The sequence below is a fragment of the Engraulis encrasicolus genome, chromosome 1 (assembly GCF_034702125.1).
Source record: "Engraulis encrasicolus isolate BLACKSEA-1 chromosome 1, IST_EnEncr_1.0, whole genome shotgun sequence".
Lineage (NCBI taxonomy): Eukaryota > Metazoa > Chordata > Actinopteri > Clupeiformes > Engraulidae > Engraulis > Engraulis encrasicolus.
This window is the reverse complement of record NC_085857.1, coordinates 26,893,049-26,905,780: the sequence shown is the minus strand read 5'-3', so window position 1 is coordinate 26,905,780 and position 12,732 is coordinate 26,893,049. Positions and strand designations below refer to the sequence as shown.

Genomic DNA, 12,732 nt, shown 5'->3' with positions numbered 1-12,732 from the left:
TATTTTTTACAGTAGGCCTACTTGGCATACTTATGTAGAAGAAGTTTCAAATATTTTAAGACTTTAACTCAAGTAACATTTTAGTCAGTGACTTTCCCTTTTACCAGAGTAATATTTTGGAGTGGTACATACTTTTACTTGAGTATGATATTTCATTTTCACTTTATACAACTCTGTTAAGTTTTGTAGAGATGTAGAGACAGACACATGTGTTAGTGAAGTTTATACTACAGTATTTTATTTATGATCTCTCAGGGGGGTAGTAGCCAGGGTAGAAGTGGGGCCAAGGTGCTGGTGCTGGTGCAGGTTGTTGGAGGGTCTGGAGACTCTCCAGTAGCATGGCCATCATCCTGGCATTGCTGTCCAGGATGCCTCCCACCAACCGCTCCTGGCGCTCAGCACACTCCCTCGCCAGTTGACGAAGAACGTCCATTTGTCTGCGCTCCTGCTCCTGGAGGAAGATTTGCTGCTGCTCCCACGCAGATTTCCTCCCTCGCTTCCCTGCCACTAAAATAAAATCCAAATGGGTATGATTTGCTACTAGAACAGTAGGCATAGGATACGCAAAATGGGGCAGAGGTCGCGTTAACCGACAAATGTCCGTCATTGACGAATTTTTTTGAAAGATGACGGAAAATTATGAAGCCTGTCCGTCATTTCATTTTGACGGATCAATATTCAGGGTGATGATGAATAAATCACAAGTTTAAATAGGCCTACGCCTCTATCGAGTAGAGCAAATATGCATTTCAATTAGGCATAGTTATCAGCGCAGATAGTTTCATGCTACTATCGTTTGCCTTTCTCCCTCTCTCCTTGCTTGTCATACCATGCGCCGCAGCTGGGCTGTGCGGCTGGCTGCAGCAGAGCGCGCGCCTCTGCACTTGCTCAAAATAATGAATTAAAATAAAAGACGTTGCCACCATACACGTGTGATTTCGACTTTAAGATTCAGAACTACTTGTAGACCTAAGCCTACATTTACAGACTATCTGATTTTCTGCCAATGACGAAGTTGTCCCTCTATCGCCCTTCATAGAAGCATTCTTTCATAACTCCTCGCTTGAAACATAAACATATGCGAATAGCACGTTTGCTAGCCAGAACCTTCACTCAAAGGCAACGCAGGTCTAAAACGGCTTCAGAACATTAACTAATAAAAACGACGGATATTCAAGAACCAAAATATTACCAGGCAACGCAACTTACAACTTGGCAAACTTTGCCAGAAACGTCTGTCCTTCTCTCATTTCGATAGCTGGTTCACCAATTATAGGCGATATATTTTTTTATTCAGACAACTTTATCGCGCTCCCAGAGGCAACATCTAAGCCAATGGGGCTACGTATGGAGAGGATCCCTTTACCGTCGCTGACATTTCTCAACAAAGTTTTGCGAAATCTGGTCGTCTTCCTGTCGTAGGCTAGGCTTCAGTGCCTTTATCTACTGTCTGGGCTACACCTTTCTGCTTCAAGACGGCTTTCCTTTCCATCGTGCATGTGAAGTCCAACGCGAATATTATTTAACACTGCGCCTTTATATTAGGCTACAATTGGTGCAAATCGAGTGACTGACAGCTGTTGGATAAAGCCCTGCACGCGTCTTTTAAAAAAGTGCTTGTGGTGACCATAGCGTTGAACACTGAATCAGACGCGCGCCATGAGAGATATCTGCAGCTTTTTAAACAGTGCAATGAGGGAGGCAGAGAGAGAAAGTTGACAGCAAAATTGACTACATCCTCGAAGTTGGAGAATGAATGTTGAGTGAAAGGGGGTGTATTCACAGCGGTTTACTCTCAATTGGCCGCAATTGCGCATGTGTTGTTCTCGGTGCGGGGTCGCGACCCCCCACATTGAGAAACTAGGTGGCGAATTAAAAAAATAGGCGATGACAGATTTTTTTCGACCCTGTCCGTCAAAATGACGGACTGTGAAAGAGTCTAGCGCAACCTCTGAAATGGGGCATGTACACCTTTCCTCAATGTGTGTGGGGGAACAAATGTTTGTCAAAAATGCTCACCTGTTTATGTTGCTTGGCCCAGACTTGAGGGATTGTCTCGGTCCTGGTCCACAGTGCCCACATCATCTTCATCTTCCTCAACCTCCACCTCTAGGCCTACGTCCACATCCTCTTCTATGTCTGGGTCGATTGCTGAAATCGTTGAGATTCAGAATATTAAGTAGGCCTATAGCCTAGACCTAGCTGTTTGGCACACAGAGGCATGGCTACACTACACAACTTAATTCAGTCAGCTGTTCGATTTTTTGTAGACCAAACTAATGGTTGCTATAGGCTACAAGAAGCATTACACAAGATCTAGGCTATGCCTAGCTACTGTAGGCCTACTTACATCGTTCTTGGCTGCCCAGCGATTCAAAGCCGATATCCACCCCGGATACCTCCACGTTTGACATCGGCCTGTTTCCTAGAAGCTCGTCCAGCTCTTCATAAAAAGGAGAAAATTGGGGGGCGTGTCCGCTTACATTATTGTTGCGTTTCGCTTTGTAGTAAACGGTCTTCAATGCCTTCCACCGGATTCTGACTTGCTCAGCTGATCAACAAAACTTGGCCTTGGCCAACTCGCCGGCAACCTTTTTAAATAATTCGCCATTTCTTGTCTTTCGCCCATCCATGTTTTTTAAACTCTGGTTGTCTTTCAATGTGTGAATGAGACAACGGGTCTCCTCCTCTGTCCAAAAGTGGACTTTTTTGTTCGCCATTTTATGTTGTTACCGAAGTGCTATCTAGTTTATCAGTTGATTAGAACAGCGCGAGGGATGGAATACTCCAGTTAAAATCGGAGTATTATGTTACATGACAAATCCGATCGGACCCAAATCAGATAATCCACGTCGTCTTATCGGATTTCTTAAAATCTGATTCTAATCGAATTATTCGAGTTACATGACATTTCTTTAATCGGAGTAATGCAATAATGCGATTTTAATCGAATTATTAATGTGCATGTAAACACGCTCACAGATGACTCTTATAGCTGCTTTGGACAATAATAATGCCTAGTGTAATTGCGGTGTGAAGTGGTTTGTATCATGTCTCGTCGTTTGAAGTGTTAAGTAAATATATTTACTAAACACTGGACATAGAATCATTCATCAATCATAATAGCGAATGCATTACCCTGTATTCTACGCAGATTGTATTGTGTCTCGTCGTTTGGAGTGTTAAAGGGACACTGTGCAGGAAATGGTCAAAAAAGGTACTGCAACTATGCTGCTCATTGAAACTGGGCTGCCTATTGCCAAATGTGATCTTTACATGAAAGTTTACTAAGTAATAAACAAATATTTTCTAGTATGGTCCAAGTACAGTCCTTTTTGCAGCTACAAATGGCTATTTTTGGAAATTCAAAATGGCAGACCATGGAGAAGATCCCCCTTTTCATGTATGAAAAGTGCAATTTTTGTAGTCATAATGAATACTTAGAATTTGGTGGTGGTGGTAAGTATTCATGAAAAAGGTAACATTAGTGAATGGGCAGCATGAATTCTGGAAATAAACAACTAAAAATCTCACACAGTGTTCCTTTAAGTAAATAGGCCTACATTTACTAAACACTGGACATAGTCATTCATCAATAATAGCGAATGCGTAGTTGGCTACACTGTATTCTATGCACTCAGCTTGTATCATGTCTCGTCGTTTGGAGTGCTAATTAAATATATTTACTAAACACTGGACATATACAATCATTAATCAATCATAATGTCCCCACGTAAGGTCCTTGGCTTACTGTCCTCCTATGAAGAACAAGCCCTCTCCTCTACTGTTAGAAGTCCTTTTAAAGATGGTGGAGGAAAAGTGGTTTGGTCAAGACAAGTCAAATATATGTCTGGCACGTCAGAAGGCTGCTATGGAGGCTGGCACTCCACTCTCATTTCTACTGACTGCTAATGGTCCTCCTGCCAAGAGGTTTGTCTCGTGTTCGAGCCAACAGTAGCTCATTACAGTCGACTTGGATGCGTAATGGTGAGCTTCGACTGTGATAAAATCACGTGGCACTGCTCATGTGTGAAACCCTGGCAGTCTTGTGTACACAAATATTTCGCAAAGTGGCAACTATTTCAGGCAGAACAAGGGCTTTTTAGAGTGTAGAGTTGGACGAGGGAGCCATGCACATGCTCAATGAACGCATGGCAGGTAGTACTGAGCAAGAGGATGGAGTGAACTATCCCCCTACAGACAAATGTCTTCAAAGAATGGTACGCCGACATCTTCAAACATAAAAAACTCCCAGCACTTCTGCCTGCTGATGCCACCAACAGTCTGTCCTTTCCCACTGCATTTATTCCATCTGAGACGTTCTGCAGATACTGCCCGGGGCAAACGATGCTCAGTGAGCCTTCACTGATAACGTCAAAGGCCAAGATTGTCACGATTACAGATGTCATTGAAGGGGCGTGTCTCTCTTACTTACTGTCTTGGAAGAGCTTTTCTCTCATGTGAGGGGATACAATGGTAGTCTGCATTGAATCTTAGTACTGCCTTGGGTGTTCATCATAGCTCTCTCATGTATTTGGGCCAACGGCAATGGGAATTTTAAGTGACCTTTAATTGGCGGAATTGTCATTCCTGGTTAATTGTGTATCCATCTGTCTTTATTTGTCAACTGTAAACAGGCATTTCAATGTATTGCAAGTGGTGTCAAAAGTGCGGTATGGTGTACCGTTATCAGGAATGGTCTGATGGTGTCCACAACTTCTATGACCACACTCTGCTGTCTCTGTACCTGTGTATTTTTCTGCAAAACAGCCTTCAGGTAGAACAACCACATTTCATTTTTTTTCCATTCTACAAAAATCTATTCAGTTGGTCAATGTGTAATCTCAATGTTCCTTTTGCAGACTAACCAGGCTTGTCGGTAGTGTCGTTGAGGCACTCGAACGAACATCTAGGAAACGGTACCCGGCAGCCCAAAAGATCTTGCATGCTTACCTCTCATTTGAAGCTCTCTCTGACCACAGCTACACTTTTGCTTGTGTCACGTGTGGCTACCATCCTGTGACTGTTGTCATGGATCTTCACAAGAAGGGGGTGTTCAGCATGCCAGCTAAGTGTGATGGGTGTGTGTCAAGTCATCCAGTCTGTGCAAGCATGTGCTTTAAACAGACCATTGTATGAAATTGTCTTGACAGTGAGCAAACTTGATGAACCGTCAGCAGATTTTGATGGCAAGGTCGATGCAGAGGAGTTCTGGGAGAAGGTTTCACTGGAAGTCATTTGCTGTGGATTGGTGCCCAGTGAGTAATGAGATGGCAGATTGGTTTCCTATGGAAATGCACTGCTGTTTATGACTTGTCTTATGTTCCGTTTGCTCCCAATCTACTTCTACCCACTGTCTTGTTGTGCGCCCCAGCTACCACCACTGGGCGCGTTGGATTGGTCCTCACACCAGGTGTGGGAATGTAGTATTCAATACAGAATACAAAAAGGTACATTCTCCACATAGTCCAGCGGAAGAGTTGTAGTTGACCGTCACAGAAGACAAACCTTCAGATGAACTTCTGAAAGTCAAGTTAATAAAAGTGTCTTATGTCTCAGCAAAACATGTACAGCCCTCTCGTCGAGGTCATCTGTGCCCACCATACATTTTGTGTTGATGGACATGTTCTGAATTGGTCACTCTATGCATTGTTAATTCACATTGTTGCAGATGGATGATCTACGTGGATTATGTGGGCAGAGTGGTGTGGACCCCCATGGCTCAAGAATGGATCTGGGTCACGAGACTTTCTGGAAAAAATGAAGAACAGAGATACCTACAACAAAGTGTTCTCTCAGATCTGGGGAGCTTCAGGTAACAAACCTCCTATGGAAGTCAAGTGTATCGAAAGTCTGTTTCTCAATTTCTGTCGATTTGTCCACAACAACAGTGTGTGTGTGTGTGTGTGTGTGTGTGTGTGTGCATGGCCGTAGCCACATATGAGGTAAGGGAGGTCCAGACCTCCCTTATTTTTAGAGAAAATAATATTTTTCATTCTCCAGAAATCTTTTCAGCTGCAAAACATACTGTAAACTGTGGTCATACTAGTAAATATTAGTTCATTATTTAGCAAATATTCATGAAAAGACCAAAATTGGCAAAAGACAGCATGTTAGATACTCCGGGCAACATCCTACACAGCACCTTTAAAACATTTCTGACCTCCCTTATTTCAAATTCCTGGCTACGGCCATGTGTGTGTGCATACTTTCATACTGTTCTTACCTCTGTTTTTACTGTTTCCTATAGGTGGATGGGCAGTGGTGACCTGCCCCTGTGCTGTGGTGTATGCTGTGAAATTTAACATCCGAGCAGAAATACAGATATCCTTCTGTCTATGAAGCACTTTCCAAACTTCACCCTGTATGACTTTGCCCGTGATTTGGCTGCACATGCCAATCAAAGAGTGCCAGACACTTTCAGACCTCATGGTAGCAGGTTGCTTGAGCCCACTGAAAGCAACATCGAGAAGGCTCACTCGGGCAGACTGCGCATACACCTATCATGGGCAGGGCTGTACGTTAAGCTTTTTCACTAGGAGCAGAGGTGCTCCTAAATGAAAAAATTTAGGAGCACTGATAAAAATGTAGGAGCACAGATACAAATTTAGGAGCACTCTAAAAATGTTGCGACACTTTTGTTATTGGGGGTGGGGTTATGTAAAATACTGTGCTTATTGCACCATGGCTTGTTTCTTCATCTTCATGCACAATAGCCTAGGCTATATGTCAGTGTTTTTTCCAACACTGGGGTATGGGGTCACCTGGAATTCTAGGTGTGAAATAAAAAAATACCAATAAATATCACTAATTAACAATCCATAGCTATTGTAGTCTTATACTGTCAGAAATATCCACTGTTTTTTTTTCTTTATAGCCAGCAAGTTTGCTCAGTCATGGTTTTGGTTGTGAAAAAAATGGGGTCCCCAAAACTTTAGGATAAAATGGTCCCAGTGCAAAACGTGTTGGGAACCACTGCTATATGCCATAAATCACTAGCCTGGGAGTACCCATGCTGCCTTGCGCATTCTTTTCGAACTGCTTGTGATTTAGTATGGCGTTTGCCGCCAGACAAATAAATCACAGTTCCCATTACTATTACTATTATTAGGCCTATTATTATTATTGTTGTTATTATTATTAGGCTATAACTTCGTGATTAAAAGCATGTAAATCACATGCTTACTGAACTAGATTGACTAAATCTTAAACATAGCCTACAACACGTTAATCCAACAGGCTTTATTATAGCCTAGTTTTTGTTTCCTCAAACGCATGGGTTGGAACGGTGTGAAATGAAACTGGGAGCAGCAAAATTATCTCACTGTGTTGGCTGCTCTTTTTGATAGCCTACAGCAGTGTTTCCCAACCAGGGGTACGTGTACCACTAGGGGTACGCGAGCACACTGCAGGGGGTACTTGGAAAAATTTTATTTTTATATCAAATGAATGAGGCAGTCACATAAGGACAGAGAAAGCGATATAGAATTAGGGGGTACTCATGGCACAACTAAGAGGTTTAGGGGGTACGTGAGACAAAAAAGGTTGGGAAACACTGGTCTACAGCACCGGTAGCTACTGGACCAACTAGACTTTAAATTTGCGCGCACTGCACACTACTTGTGAATGTTCCTCGAACTATATTTTGACTTGATTAGGCCTACTTTGATTGCGATTGCATTTTTTTGACAAGTCATTGCGAAGACAGCGGTTTGGGAAAGGCCAAAACAGCTCAAACAACGACGTCTTTTAAATCACATGAGCTAGCAAACAGAGTGGCTATTTCACTATCGGATTCAAGAGGTTTCCTGTTAGCAATGCAAACTCCCGCATTTGAACGTTTTAAACAGCAGTCCATTTCGAAAAGCTGTAAGAAGTGTTGGCACAGAACATCCGACTGGGAGATGAGGCATGCGCGCCCTGTAACTGTTGCCACCAGGGATCTGTGCGAAGCGATTCTGTTTTTTTTTTCTTCTGAGCTACGGGAGCAGAGATGGCTCAATCTTAGCCAACACGGAATTCAAGCAACATTGACCGTCTTTTTTGAAGTGCTTTCCCAATGGAGTTTGATGCTGTCTATCAGACAGGCTGTGGAAAAAAATGAGCAGCTCTCACAATCATGCACTCGAACTCAGGAGCAAAATGCGAATGAAAGGGTTGAAATGCATACTCGTACAGGTGCGCCCGTTTTATTTTTCTTTCTCGCACAGTCAAAATTTTAGGCTCAATATGCGACCAATTGGTCGCAATGTACAGCCCTGCATGGCTGCACAAGAGAAGGGAGACTCCAGAGCCTGATGGACACCCTATAACAGGATCTGCATCTCGCTATGTTCGCTATGACCGCTTCCATGAGGATAAATGTCGCTCTGTTTACGAAACGAAAGTTCGGGAGAAGCGTAATGAAATTTGACAGGTCTAAATTAACACCTGCTCTGTATTCCCTGCTCGTCTGTCATTTGTCCAGTTCCTTGCGCGCTAGTACAGGCACGCCTACCTACCCACCTGAATCTCATTCCCTTCAATTATCAGCGCTGTATTTATTCCCCACTCACCTGCTCCTAGTCAGAAACTCGCTTTCTCGCTCGCATTGCCGCCTGCCGATCGCCGCTCTTGCAAGCCTCTCTCTCTTTCGCCGAAAGAATGGACACCAATACCGCCGCAGATTCGGACATCCAGGCCTCCGGATCCGAGTTTGAAGACTCTGCCCTCTCCTCCCAGCTCGAATCCCCCGCTCGGAGGGTGCGTAACCGTCTCCAGCGCCTGGCTCACTCCTCTCCCGCCGCCTCGGCTTCGCCGACTCTGCCCCTGACACCGGCGTCGCCGCCGGGGCGCCAGCGCCAACCCGGCCATTCTCCGGATCCCAGCCTACGCCCTCGCAGTTCCAGTCGCTCCGACCGCCGCCTTCGATCTCGCTGAGATTCCTCCCCGGCCCCCAAAGGTGTAGGTTTCGCTCGAAAAGTGGTGGGGACATTTCAATGACAAATTGTGCGGATATGCTGTTTTTGCATTATGTTTGTGAAATAGTGGAGGGGACATGCTAGGTTTATCTCAAAAGTGATATGGACATGTCCCTACCATCCCCCCCTAAAATTACGCCCATGCCGGCCCCCCTCCGTGGGTCCGTGCGCTCCCCCGCTCTGCGTGGTAGCCCCGCCTGGCGGTTCTACAGCTCCGATACCGTTTACCAGCTCCGGTGCGAGCTGCGCAGACGGGGCCTCCGATTCTTCTCTTCTGCAAGGAAAGCCGAGCTCATCCAGCAGCTCCGCATCGACGATGATCGCTGCCGCCCATCCCCCGCCCGGCGTGCCGCTGTCGCGCCCTCTCTCTCCAGTGGCGGCGATGGTTCAAGTCAAGCCCCCACTCCGGTCTACCCAGCCCCGGCTGCCTCCCCTCTGGCCGCCCATGACCTCGCCGGCTTGGCTAGGCCACCCGCCCCCTGCCCCTGCCCCTTCTTCCCGCCCCCGTGGTCGGGACTGTTGCTCCTGCCGCCATCGTGGCTTTTTTCCCCACGGCGGCTGATCCGCCGCTCCCCTCTCTCCCCCAGCCCGCTTTCCTAACCCCCTCCTCCCCGGATACACGCCTCCAGCTCCCTTCCCGGCCGTGCCCCCCGGCGGCTGCCCTCCTCCGGCCCCCGGCGCTTTACACCTGCCTAGCTACACCTGCATGCTTCTTCCTCCTCCCCACGCCGGGGTCAACGATCCCCCTCCGGTGTCCCTGACGCTCCGTCACCAGATCCTGGCAGGTGCGAATGTGGATCTTTCCTCTCTCCTCTCTCTCTTCCCCGACCAGGTCCATCGGAGGGATGTCGACTGCGGGCAGTGTTGCCAGATGTGTCTGACCAAATCCCGCCCAAAAAGTTATCACAAACCACCAAAATGCGCCCAAATTCAATAAATTACATTGACGTCTATGGGCCCAAAACGGCTCAAAAAACGCCAAATGGCCAATTTTTCCCGTTTTTGCCCGCCGACGCTCATCCCAAGTAGCCCAATCTGGCAACACTGACTGAGGGTCCGTCATAGTCTCCTTGAAGTCTACCGGTCCCGCCTCTCGGGTCCTGTCCTTCACCGAGTTTGTGCTCGCCTTCTCCCGCTACACCGACGTGATCTGCTCCGTGTTTCCCCACCGCCGACGTGAGCTCAACGATTACCTCGCCGTGGTGGCGGGGCTCGCTGTATCCTATGGCGTCGCGCACTTCTACATGTACCACCGTCTCTTCTCAGCCAAATGCGCGGCCCGAGTCAGTTCGTGGAACCAATGCCCCTATTGGGGCGCCCTCGACTTGGAGTTGCACAGCCGCGTTTTTCTGAATGTCCAGCTGTCCACCTGCGCAGAGAACGAAGATGTATGCATACATATACTGATTTCTAATTTCAGATAGCGCACCTATGAACACATGGGACAGGAGTGACATCCTGAGAAAAGTGACACTGTCTCCTCAGCTCTGTGGTTGGACAAACACGCAAACGGCAGAGCAGCTTTTTTCAGGGATGCGCAAAAACAACTACTTTCTGAATATGATGACTCCATCCTCACACATCTTCCTGATGCGCAACATTCTGCACCATTACAACAACAAAAACAGCATTGCAATGGACAACCTGAAAAAGGCCCTTGGTGAAGAGCTGGAACTTAATTGTTATGGCCAAGCCGGGTTGGGTATGTACTTGCTAATTTTACCTGTCTGTCTTAAGCGACACATCTACTTTGTGCTATCCCTTGTCACCACAAAGGGAAAGCTGAATGACATGTTTTTTGTCCATTTTGTGTTGTAGAAGGCACTCTGGACTATGTTGGCAAGCAAGGCAGACCTCAGACAAATGATGTGGGCACACCTGAAGGTTTGTCGGTCTTGTAGTGGAGGTGGCATAATGTGGTTCTTGGGTCCTTGAACAGTCACATTGCACAGTATTTATTTTGTCCACACCTTGTTCTGTTTATTGCATACTTTCCTGCCAGATACCAGCCAGGTGTTGGCAGTGCATGGCCAAAGTACGCCTGAGATGACTGATGTGGACCCACAGAAATCTGGTATGTTGTTGTGTTTTGTAGTTTTAGCAGAGGCACAGAAAAATATTATGACCTATTCTGTAACGCTCTATTTTGTCTTTCCAATATTTCTTCAGCAGACTTGCCGTGTGGGCCTCACTGTGCGCCTCTTACATCTGTGGGCTCAATAGAGGCCAAGCGGTCATGCTGGTCCTTGGCTTTGCATCCTGATCAAGACAAAGTGGTACTGATTCTGTGTATAGTTAAATGGTATTGGTGCAGCAGCCAACTAAGATTGCAGGAAATGGTAACTTACTGTGTGTTTTCCAGCTACATTACGTGTTGGATCGCAGCAAGGTAGGCCATGAGTATATAGTGAGGGACCACACTGTCTGCCTGACGCGTTCCGATTTTCAAACACTTGGCCTGCAGCAGACGATGTAGTCAACTGTAAGTTTCCGTGTGGCAAGAATAACAGTCCCAAGTTTGGCACATGTAATGACAAACCTCCTTTTTTTCGGGCACAGATTGGGAATGCTTGTTTTGACCTCAAGAGGATGGCCATTTCCAAGGTGTATTAAGTACACATGTAATTTGTATTAGATTTGGCACTTTATGAATATCTTGCCATTGCCACATCTGCACTACTGACTTTCAATTAAGACATTTACCAGCACCTAGAAGCCATGCACGGAACTTTGAACTGTTGAATGTATGTATGCTTATGTTTATACAATACACCAGATGCCTCACAACATCTACTCTCTCTATGTGTGTGTCTTCAAGACGTCCAATGATGAGTTGGCATGCCCTCCATCCTGCCTTGAACCACCGGGCCCAGCTTCCTCCAGCCCTGATCCACCGGGCCCAGCTTCCTCCAGCCCTGATCCACCGGGCCCAGCTTCCTCCAGCCCTGAAACCAGTTATTTGCTGTCCTTAGAAGCCATTCCCTCTACATTTTCTACGGCACCATCCGCTCATACACCTACTACCCACCCTGCACCTCAAAACACCCCTTCACTCTCAACCAGCCTGTAAAGAAGGCAGAAGAGTAACATGGACTCTGTGGAGGCGGCTCTCTACAAAAAGGCTGGAAGAAATTAAGAGGGAAAGGCAGGCGGGCCATAACCTTTATGCTTCCTGCACAATCTCCCTGATGACTCAGCTAGAAGGCTGATGGCTGAAATGAAGCAGCTAATGCAGGTGTATGAGCTGCATTCACTGCTTCATTTTTTTGGTTTATTCTTTTTCAGTCTTTACACTTACTGTTGTTTGCAATAGGCCTACATCTCATTTGACTATGTGAAGTTCATACATTATTTATGTTGAGGTTGAAAGTTATTTATGTTTGCATTTTTGCACTCTTTTTTATTGTTTATGTATTTTATTAACTTGTGCCTTGGAGGCTATGATCTGTTTGGCCTGTAAAAAGTAAAGCAAACCAGATTTTTTTTTTTTATGAAGGTGGGAAATAAACGTCTTTGCTTTATTGCAAAGTTAAGAGAAAGTTCTGTATCCCTAACAGAGTTGATGAACGTTGATGCTGAGTCAATTGCCAACACCATTGAGCAACAGCTGGCTCTAAATGGCATTTGGAGATCTCAAATGTGTGGCTCAAACATATGATGGTGCAGCAGTGATGAGTGGGGCTGTGGGCGGCGCCCATGCCCATTTCAGAAAGGAACACCCCGAAGCAGTGTATGTACACTGTTATGCCCATGAAATGAACCTTGTCTTATG

General features: G+C 45.9%; 1 long non-coding RNA gene across 1 annotated transcript; it reads right to left on the bottom strand.

Annotated features, from left to right (window-relative positions):
- Positions 1-256: 256 nt before the first annotated feature.
- LOC134457563 (uncharacterized) lies at positions 257-2,903 on the bottom strand. Its single transcript, XR_010036459.1, has 3 exons — positions 2,351-2,903; positions 2,020-2,151; positions 257-507 (listed from the first exon to the last, which is right to left on the bottom strand). It is a non-coding gene; the product is annotated as an uncharacterized LOC134457563 (long non-coding RNA).
- Between the last annotated feature and the right edge of the window lie 9,829 nt (positions 2,904-12,732).